Below are 10,527 nucleotides of genomic sequence, written 5' to 3' on the forward strand. Positions count from 1 at the left end.
CTCTGTGTGTATATAAAGTCTGCTGCAGTTTCCACGGTATGCATCCGATGAAGTGAGCTACAGCTCACGAAAGCTCATGCTCAAATAAATTGGTTAGTCTCTAAGGTGCCACAAGTACTCCTTTTCTTATTAGTCTAGAAGATGTTCCACTTAAGACACCACCATGTCAAAACAGATTTCAGAGTAACAGCCGTGTTAGTCTGTATTTGCAAAAAGAAAAGGAGTACTTGTGGCACCTTAGAGACTAACCAATTTATTTGAGCATAAGCTTTGAAGTGAGCTGTAGCTCACTTCATCGGATGCATATAGCTCAAGAAAGCTTATGCTCAAATAAATTGGTTAGTCTCTAAGGTGCCACAAGTACTCCTTTTCTTCATGTCAAAACAGGTATTTTGTCATAATTATACATGGAGCTTATGATAAGGCTTAGAAAAGCTTTTCCAGATATTGCAAGCTACAGTAGAAGCACAAGCTGAGAGCAAAAGAAAACTGTACCACACGTCCCATTTTCTGTGACTCCATAAACTTAATCTAGACTTCCAAACTGCAATTTGCAATGCTTACATTTCTCATGTCTTTAATGGTCTAAGAACCAACAGATACATCTGTTCAAGATGGGGGGGGGGGAGGAGAGGGCTACCCAAGTTTAGCTCTCCTATCTCTGGTTCTGGTTGTAGTGTGGACAAACTCTAAGCAGAGTAAAACTGAGTGTGGCTGCAGAAAGGGGACAGCTTCTCCTGAACCCTACATTTTTATATGCCCTTCAAGTGAGAAACAAGCCAGTTTATAAAATTCTTGTACAAGTTTTAAATTATATGAGCATATAGAGTCAGGAGACTGTACAATGGAATCAGAGGGAACACATTTGTAAACAAATGGTTTGCCCCAACCTTTGTAAAGATAAAACAAGTCATAGGTCCATTTAATTCTCAACTAAATTACTTCTATCAAATATTATTAACAACTGAATGCTAGAGTTCTTGGTACCACATAATAAATTGGGACACTTCTTTTAATTAGTGACTGCATACTTTCAAGAATTTGTGTACAATATTTGCAAAACAACAAAAGCCCACATATTCAAAAAGTAAAAGGTAGTGGCAAAGTCTTTACATCCACAAATACTACTGTCATGGTAAATATCCTGGCTGTCACTATGAAATTAATAACTACATAAAATCTAGTAGCCACACAACACATATTTTTCACTTGTAAAAAAATATTATAGTATACTTAATCCAGCAACTCCCCTTAAAAACTGCATTTTAAAACGTATGTTCATGTCATGATGTAAAGACAAACAAATCAATTCACGTATTTGCTTCTTGTATATTGGAAAAGGGAAATAAATACAGTTAACACTTCACCTAAGCAAAACATGTAAAAAGGCTGTAACCACATGAGTACCAATGGCACCAAATCAAAACTTCTAATGCATCTTCACATTGGTTATGATAAACAAATCCAAAATACACCGGTCACGTTAAGGAAACACCCACATACACACGGAGTGTTTTTCAATGAAGCTGAAGTGAAGTGAAGGTGCTAGAAGTCTCCAAGGAACAATTTAGTCATTACAGAAGTTGGAAGGGGGCGGGGGGGGGGAACCACCTCGATTATATTGATTACAGTTCTACCCTACATTGAGTCATAACTTTTGGGGAGACTTAGAAACCTAGTATGAGCCGTCAACAGCCTTCAAAGCATGGCAATATCCGCCGGCGCACACAGAGAGAGGCTTGTGAAAACCGAAGGGCTCCAACGAGCAAGGCTCGAAGAAAGATCCAACCTCGCTCCTACCCAGGCACTGGAGGATGGGGGAGGCTCGAGGAAGGAGATCCCAGGCTGGATCCACCCCAGAGCTGGCTCCGCCGGTGAGAGACCCCGGACGCTTCACTCACCGACACTCGCACGTACTGATTCCCGGCCCGCCGGCGGGCCGGCCCCTTCCTCTTAGCGACGCCCAGACCCCCGGCAGAGCGAAGAAAGGGAGTAAGTCAGAGAGGGGCCAGCCCCCAGCCGCTTCTCCTCCCTGCAGGCTAACCCCGGCCGGGGGGGCGCCGCCGCCGCCGCACGCTGCAGCGCGCCACCCCCCGCCCCGCCGAGGCCCAGGCGGGTCGCTAGGCGGGTCGCTGGGCGCGCCGGGGGGGGGGGGGGCGGCGGCGCGATGCGCCCCCCAGCCCCCGGCGCGATGCGCCAGCCCCGGCGGAGCAGGCCCCGGCGCTTCCTCCCGCCGCCCCGCGCGCCCGGGGAGCGGGGCACTTACACGCCTGCGGCGGGGAGCAGCCCCCGCAGAGAGGCGGCGACGGGGGGCTTGGCCGCGGGCGGGTTCTCCTCCGGCGCTAGGGCCTAACCGGGCTAGCGCAGCCTCCCGCTCGCCGTGCCCGGCCGCTCCTCCGCCCCCTCTCGCGGGGAGTCAGCCCATGGAGCGCGCCGGCCGGCCGGACCCCGGCCTGCGCTGCCCGCCCGGCGCGGGGCTGGCCTGGCTGTGGCCGCTCCGGGAGCAGAAGCGGGCGGCCGGGCCCCGAGCCGCCTGCCGCTGCCCCAGCCAGCCCGCTTCAGGCTGGCCCTGCTGCAGCCGCCGCTCCCGGCTCCGCCAGCCTGCGCTCGCCTCCTCTCCGCCTCTCGCTCGCTCGCTCACACCCACAGGCTGGGGGAGCCGCTGCCTGGCCTCGGCGATGCCTGCGGGGTCCTACCGCCCGCGCAATCAGCTCGTCCCCTCTGCAGAACCCGCCCAGCCCGCCTGGGCGAAGGGGGAAAAGGTTCTGCAGCTCCAGAAGCGCTTGTCCCGGCCACCCCCCACACACACTTACACACACGCTCTCACACTCTGCGGGTCGACAAGAAAAGGTGTGTGTCCTGCATGCTGCAGGAGGAATGGGGAACTCTGCTGGCTTCCTGCCCGCAGATTTCCTTGCCGTGGTAACTAGGGCTGCTTTCCACTCACCCGGGTGTTTACTAAAAAGAGAGCTCAGCTCACACACGCACATGGATGGGACCAGAGTCCAGCCTTATTAGCTCGAGTCACAGCTCAACCCCCCCGCCCCCGGCAGACTGCAAGACAAACACACAGTGACAGAAGAGGGGAAACTGGCCAGACTTAGATCGGGAGCTTTGGGGGATTTTGTTGTTGTCGTCTTTGTACAGTGCCTAGCACAGTCGGGCCCTATGCAGTTAATGCCTTACCACAATACAAATAGCAATAAAAGCTATGTGGCCAGCTCTCCCAGTCTTTGGTGTGTTGAGTAAAGCTCCAGCTCTTGGATGCATTTGGTAATGTGAGAATCTCAGTTTTCGTTTTTAAAAAGTAAGGGGTTTTTTAGGCCTCATGATTCTGCAGATAGGCCTAAAAATGTGATTCAAGAGATTTCTAATAGCTCAAAATGCAGAAGTCACCTAAAAAAAAATTCTGTTCAGAATTTTTTTAAAATTGGATGAATTTTAAACCAATCTCATGATTTTGGAGGGGGCATGACTCATGATTTTTTATGTTTGGGATTGGCAACACAATTTTAAAAAGAGTGAAGACAACCTCCACCCACGTATAGACAGACAACAACCAGAGGTATGGGCAATTGAGTTACAGATCGGGGCGAGAGACAAATATATGAGACACAGAAGTCTCATGACTAGGGAAAGTAATAAATACATATATCCTAAGTGAAACAGAGTAGCAGCAGTAATCCCCAAATGGTGTAGGGAGGATTTTGATAGCCTCATTCTCCTCCTGCCTACACTTCACCAAAGAGAAGTTATTCATTAAGGTGATTGCTTGTTTCACCTTACAGACTTGAATTTTTCATATTTAGGCTTCAGGCATGCAAATATACACATATGAGGAATCCATTGAAATCAAGGGGGCTCCATGCATGTACAGTGGTGGTCAAATTGCAGATCTGGAGCCTCAGCTATACTTGCAAGAATTATTTACTCCACTGAAATGTGTCTCGGAAAGAGCTTTTCCCATTCCATTAGAATTAATCTTTTAGTTGTAAGAGCACATTACAGTACTGAGTAGATAGAATGGAATGAGTCAGGATCTATTGCTGATTCAAATTCTCCCTTAATTCATGGTGAAATTTGTGCTTTGCATTTCTCTGAGGACCTCAAAGCACTTTACAGAAGTGAGTAGTATGGTATGGCTCAAAGTAGAGGCACAGGTGTAGATTAAGGCAGCGGTACAGAGGCCAACAAACAGAGCTGTAAACAGGGGAAGGAGTACTAGTAGGACCTTAGAGACTAACCGATTTATTTGAGCATAAGCTTTCGTGAGCTACAGCTCACTTCATCCGATGAATTGGTTAGTCTCTAAGGTGCCACTAGTACTCCTTTTCTTTTTGCGAATACAGACTAACAGGGCTGCTACTCTGAAACCTGTAAACAGGGGAGTTTGGGGGGAAGACACAATAAGAGCCAGGCAAAGGAACAGACAAGCTAGTGAAGGGAGTGTGTGGTGTTCTGGCAGTGTTTTGGTGCTCATTGGGGGTTTGTGTTGCTGTGGGTGGTAGTGTTTTGGTTTGTTTTGTTTCCCCCAGACGAACAGGACTTAGGTGAGAAGGCTACAACAGACACAGAGGCAGCAGCGGTAGTGACCCAAGCAGTGGAAGACACAATGAAGATGACTGGATGTGGAAGCTGTGGCAGGTACATGATCCTGGAGGGGGTACCTGAAAATAATTTCATCTGCATGAAGTGCTGCCTGATAGAGCTGATGGAAGAGAAGATCTGAGGATTGGAGATGCAGGTGGAGACTCTGGTTGAGTTTAGAAGGGGATTCAAGCGGATGATGGAGCAAAGACATGAGGATGCTGAAGGGAAAAGCTCAGACTTGCAGATGGAAGCAGGACCAAAGAACTCTGAGGGGATACTGCTGGGTAAGGAAAGTGGATAGTGGAAGCATGTGACTAAGAGAATCAGGCAGAGGAAAAGACGGGCCAGTGAAGGAGAAATAGAGCTCAGGAACAGGTTTGTGGAGTTGGAAAATGAAGAAGGGGCACAGCAGGTGGTCACTGAAGGTGAGAGGGCAAGGAAGAAGAGAAGAGCAGATAGTCCTATAGGAAGAGGGCAAGAGTCAATGGAGATAACACCAAATATGAGCCCCAGGAGGATACGGGATGGGTTGCAGAGGATTGCAATGGACAACAGGAATTGAGCCAGATGGAACAGGGGATAGACTGGAGAATCGCACCATAGCCAGGAAAAGGCAGGTCTACGTGATTGGGGACTCATTACTGAGAAGAATAGACAGGCCTGTAACAAGAGCTGATCCAGAGAACAGAAGGGTGTGCTGTCTGCCTGGGGCTAAGATACAGGATGTGGACCTGAAGCTGAAGAGGATCCTAACGGGAGCAAGAAAGAATCCATTGATTATTCTTCATGTGGGAACATGTGATTCGGCTAGATTCTCACTAGAACGTATCAAGGGAGACTATGCCAGGCTGGGGAAGACGCTTAAGGAAATTGAGGCTCAGGTGATCTTCAGTGGGATTCTGCCTATTCCTAGAGAAGGGCAACAAAGGTGTGACAAGATTGATGCTCAACAGATGGCTCAGGCAGTGGTGCTATAAGGCGGGCTTTGGGATATGTGGCCACTGGGAGGCATTCATGGACAGAGGACTGTTCTCTCGGGATGGACTTCACCTGAGTAAGGAGGGAAATAGACTTCTAGGATGGAGGATGGCACAACTGATTAAGAGAGCTTTAAACTAGGAATTCAGGGGAGATGGTTGGGAGATGTCCAGGTAATCTCCATGCCGGATTTTCTCTTTGAGAGGGAAGAAAAGTAAGAAAGGGTACAGCCATGGGTAGGAGAATGAACATAAGGCAGAAGGGCAGTGTACATACCAATCTAACAGGTAATATTGGCGGTAGAATGTCTGTGCCCAATCGGGTACAGAATGTGAGCGAAGACAAACAGCAAAAATGAAGATGTTTGTACACCAATGCGAGGAGCCTGGGTAACAAAATGGAGGCACTAGAGCTACTGGTGCAGGAAGTGAAACCAGATATTATAGGGTTAACGGAAACAGGGTGGAACAGTCGTCATGACTGGGCTACAGGTATTGAAGGGTCTGTGCTGTTTAGGAAAGACCGAAATAAAGGTAAAGGTGGTGGAGTAGCGTTGTATATGAATGATGAGGTAGACTGTAAAGAAATAAGAAGCGATGGAATGGATAAGACAGAGTCTATCTGGGCAAAAATCACATTGGGGAAGAAAGCTACTAGAGCCTCCCCTGGGATAGTGCTTGGGGTGTGCTAAAGACCACCGGGATCTAATTTGGATATGGATAGAGCCCTCTTTGATGTTTTTAATGAGTAAGTACTAACGGAAACTGCGTGATCATGGGAGACTTTATCTTCCCAGATATAGACTGGAGGACAAGTGCTAGTAATAATACTAGGGCTCAGATTTTCCTAGATGCGATAGCTGATGGATTCCCTTCATCAAGTATTTGTTGAACCAACAAGAGGGGATGCCATTTTAGATTTGGTTTTGGTGAGCAGTGAGGACCTCATAGAAGAAATGGTTATAGGGGGCAACCTTGGTTCAAGCGATCATGAGCTAATTCAGTTCAAACTAAATGGAAGGATAAACAAAAATAGATCTGTGACTAGGGTTTTTGATTTCAAAAAGGCTAAATTTAAAAATTAAGGAAATTAGTTAGGGAAGTGGATTGGACTGAAAAACTTGTGGATCTAAAGGCCTGGAATTACTTCAAGTCAAAGTTGCAGAAACTATCAAAAGCCTGCATCCCAAGAAAGGGGAAAAAATTCATAGGGAGGAGTTGTAGACCAAACTGGATTAGCAAGTATCTCAGAGAGGTGATTAAGAAAAAGGAGAAAGCCTACAAGAAGTGGAAGATGGGAGGGATTAGCAAGGAAAGCTACCTTACTGAGGTCAGAACATGGAGAGATAAAGTGAGAAAGGCCAAAAGCCATGTAGAGTTGGACCTTGCAAAGGGAATTAAAAGCAATAGTAAAAGGTTCTATAGCCATATGAATAAGAAGAAAACAAAGAAAGAAGAAGTGGGACTGCTTAACACTGAGGATGGAGTGGAGGTTAAGGATAATCTAGGCATGGCCCAATATCTAAACAAATACTTTGCCTCAGTCTTTAATGAGGCTAATGAGGAGCTTAGGGATAATGGTAGGACGACAAACGGGAATGAGGATATGGAGGGTAGATATTACCACATCCGAGGTAGAAGCCAAACTCAAACAGCTTAATGGGACTAAATCAGGGAGCCCGGATAATCTTCATCCAGGAATATTAAAGGAACTGGCACATGAAATTGCAAGTCCATTAGCAAGAATTTTTAATCAATCTGTAAACTCCGGGATTGTACCATATGACTGGAAAATTGCTAACATAGTTCTTATTTTTAAGAAAGGTAAAAAAAGTGATCCGGGTAACTACAGGCCTGTTAGTTTGACATCTGTAGTATACAAGGTCTTGGAAAAAATTTTGAAGGAGAAAGTAGTTAAGGACGTTAAAGTCAATGGTAAATGGGACAAAATACAACATGGCTTTACAAAAGGTAGATTGTGTCAAACCAACCTGATCTCCTTTCTTTGAGAAGGTAACAGATTTTTTAGACAAAGGGAACGCAGTGGATCTAATTTACCTTGATTTCAGTAAGGTGTTTGATACGGTTCCACATGGAGAATTATGAGCTAAATTGGAAAAGATGAGGATCAATATGAAAATTGAAAGGTGGATAAGGAACTGATTTAAGGAGAGACTACAGCGGGTCACACTGAAAGGTTAACTGTCAGGCTGGAAGGAGGTTACTAGTGGAGTTCCTCAAGGATTGGTTTTGGGACCAATCTTATTTAATCTTTTTATTACTGACCTTGGCACAAAAAGCGGGAATGTGCTAATAAAGTTTGTGGATGACACAAAGCTGGGAGGTATTGACAATACGGAGAAGGACCGGGATATCATACAGGAAGATCTGGATGACCTTGTAAACTGGAGTAATAGTAATAGGATGAAATTTTATAGGGAGAAGTGCAAGGTCATGCACTTAGGGATTAAAAACAAGAATTTCTCCTATAAGCTGGGGACACATCACATGGAAGTAACAGAGGAGGAGAAGGACCTTGGAGTATTGGTTGATTACAGGATGACTATGAGCCACCAATGTGATATGGCCGTGAAAAAAGCTAATGCGGTCTTGGGATGCATCAGGCGAGGTATTTCCAGTAGAGATAAGGAGGTTTTAGTACCGTTGTACAAAGCACTGGTGAGACCTCATCTGGAATATTGTGTGCAGTTCTGGTCTCCCATGTTTAAGAATGATGAATTCAAACTGGAACAGGTACAGAGAACGGCTACTAGGATGATCCGAGGAATGGAAAACCTGTCTTATGAAAGGAGACTCAAAGAGCTTGGCTTGTTTAGCCTAACCAAAAGAAGGTTGAGAGGAGATATGATTGCTATCTATAAATATATCCGAGGGATAAATACCATGGAGGGAGAAGAATTATTTAAGCTCAGTACCAATGTGACACAAGAACAAATGGATATAAACTGGCCATCAGAAAGTTTAGACTTGAAATTAGACGAAGGTTTCTAACCATCAGAGGAGTGAAGTTCTGGAACAGCCTTCCAAGGGAAGCAGTGGGGGCAGAAGACATATCTGGCTTCAAGACTAAGCTTGATAAATGTATGGAGGAGATGATATGATGGGACAGCCTAATTTTGGCAATTAATTGATCTTCAACTATTAGCAGTAGATATGCCCAATGGCCTGTAATGGGATGTTAGATGGGGTGGGATCTGAGTTACTACAGAGAATTCTTTCCTGGGTGTCTGGCTGGTGAGTCTTGCTCACATGCTCAGGGTTTAGCTGATCAGCATGTTTGGGGTTGGGAAGGAATTTTCCTCCAGGGCAGATTGGCAGAGGCCATGGGGGTTTTTTGCCTTCCATTGCAGTGTGGGGCACGTGTCACTTTCTGGAGGATTCTCTGTACCTTGAAGTCTTTAAACCACGATTTGAGGACTTCAATAGCTCAGACATAAGTTAGGGGTTTGTTACAGGAGTTGGTGCGTGAGATTCTGTGGCCTGTGTTGTGCAGGAGATCAGACTAGATGATCATAGTGGTCCCTTCTGACCTTAAAATCTATGATTCTGTGATTCTATGAAGACTCTGTTCCTACAAATACAAACAACTGCCATGCTGGCTCAGACCAACTGTCCATCTAGCCCAGTATCTTGTCTCCAACAGTGGCCGGTACCAGAGCTTTAGGAAGAATGCAGAGAACAGAGCAGTTGGAGCGATCCACCCATCTTCCCCTGTCAGCTTCTGGCAGTCAGAGATTTAGGGTCACCCTGAGCATAGGGTTTCATCCCTGACCATCATGGCTAATAGCCATTGATAGACCTATCATATATGTAGTTACCTAGTTCTTTCTTGAACCCACTTATATTTTTGGCCATCACAACTTTCCATGGCAATGAGTTCCACAGGTTGACTCTGCATTGTGTGAAAAAGTACGTCCTTTTGTTTATATTAAACCTGCTGCCTATTCATTTCACTGAGTGACCCCTGATTTTTGTATTGTGGGAAACAGTAAATAACACTTCTCCATTCACTTTTTCCACACCATTCATGATTTTATAGATCTTTGTCATACCTTCCTTTAGTCATCTCTTTTCTAAGATGAACAGCCCTAATCTTTTTAGTTTCTCCTCAAATGGAAGACTTTCCATACCCTTCATCATCTTTTTTGCCCTTCTCTGGACCTTTTCTAGTTCCAGTATATCCTTTTTTAAACAGGGCAACAAGAACTGGACACAGTATTCAATGAATGGGTGCACCATAGGTTTATAGAATAGAGTTATGGTATTTTCTGTCTTATTTTCTATCCTTTTCCTAATAATTCTTAACATTTTGTTAGCATTTTGACTGCTGCTTGCACACTGAGCTGAAGTTCTCAGAGAACTATCCACAGTGGCGCCATGATTTTTTTCTTGCACGGTAACAGCAAATTTAGAACCCAGCGTTATCTATGTGTAGTTTGGATCATTTTTTCCAACATACATTACTTTGCACTTATCAGTGTTGAATTTCATCTGCCATGTTGTTGCCCAAGAAAGACAAGGTGGGTGAGGTAATATTTTTTATTAGATGAACTTTTGTAGGTGAGACAGACAAGCTTTCGAGCCACACAGATCTCGTCTTCAGATCTAGGACAGAAACTCTCAGCTTCAGAGTGAAATGCAAGGTGGAACAGATTGTGTAGCATAAGTAGTTAGCACATATTGTAAGGGATCATTCAAGGTAGATGGACAGATTAACATCTCTGCAGTCGGGACAAAAAGAGGGGGTTAGAGAGTTACAGATTATTATAACAAACCATAAATCCAGTGTCTTTATTAAGATCATGATTTTTAGTGTCTAACAAAACTATGAATTTAAGTTCCCAGGCTCATCTTTTGAAAGTGTTGTGCGGTTTCCTTTGAGGATGAGGACTGAGAGGTCAGATATAGAGTGATCGCTTTGCAAAAAGTGTTCACCCAC

The 10,527-nt window shown here is 45.4% G+C and overlaps 1 protein-coding gene and 1 long non-coding RNA gene across 6 annotated transcripts in view; one reads left to right on the plus strand and one right to left on the minus strand.

The window, feature by feature from the left end:
• The window catches only part of AKT1 (AKT serine/threonine kinase 1), a 115,411-nt gene extending 112,757 nt beyond the window's left edge, over nt 1-2,654 (minus strand). For 2 of the 5 annotated variants that reach the window (XM_073349807.1, XM_073349805.1), the window contains exon 1: nt 2,267-2,652. The gene's annotated coding sequence lies outside the window, so the exon portion shown is untranslated. Of the gene's footprint in view, nt 1-1,901; nt 1,998-2,266 lie in introns of those variants that run through there. The other 3 variants (XM_073349806.1, XM_073349811.1, XM_073349809.1) reach the window with 3 other exon arrangements.
• LOC140913431 (uncharacterized) lies at nt 1,733-4,969 on the plus strand. Its single transcript, XR_012159586.1, has 2 exons — nt 1,733-1,992; nt 4,536-4,969. It is a non-coding gene; the product is annotated as an uncharacterized lncRNA (long non-coding RNA).
• Nucleotides 4,970-10,527: the final 5,558 nt, after the last annotated feature.

The sequence above is a fragment of the Lepidochelys kempii genome, chromosome 6 (genome assembly GCF_965140265.1).
Source record: "Lepidochelys kempii isolate rLepKem1 chromosome 6, rLepKem1.hap2, whole genome shotgun sequence".
Classification (NCBI taxonomy): domain Eukaryota; kingdom Metazoa; phylum Chordata; order Testudines; family Cheloniidae; genus Lepidochelys; species Lepidochelys kempii.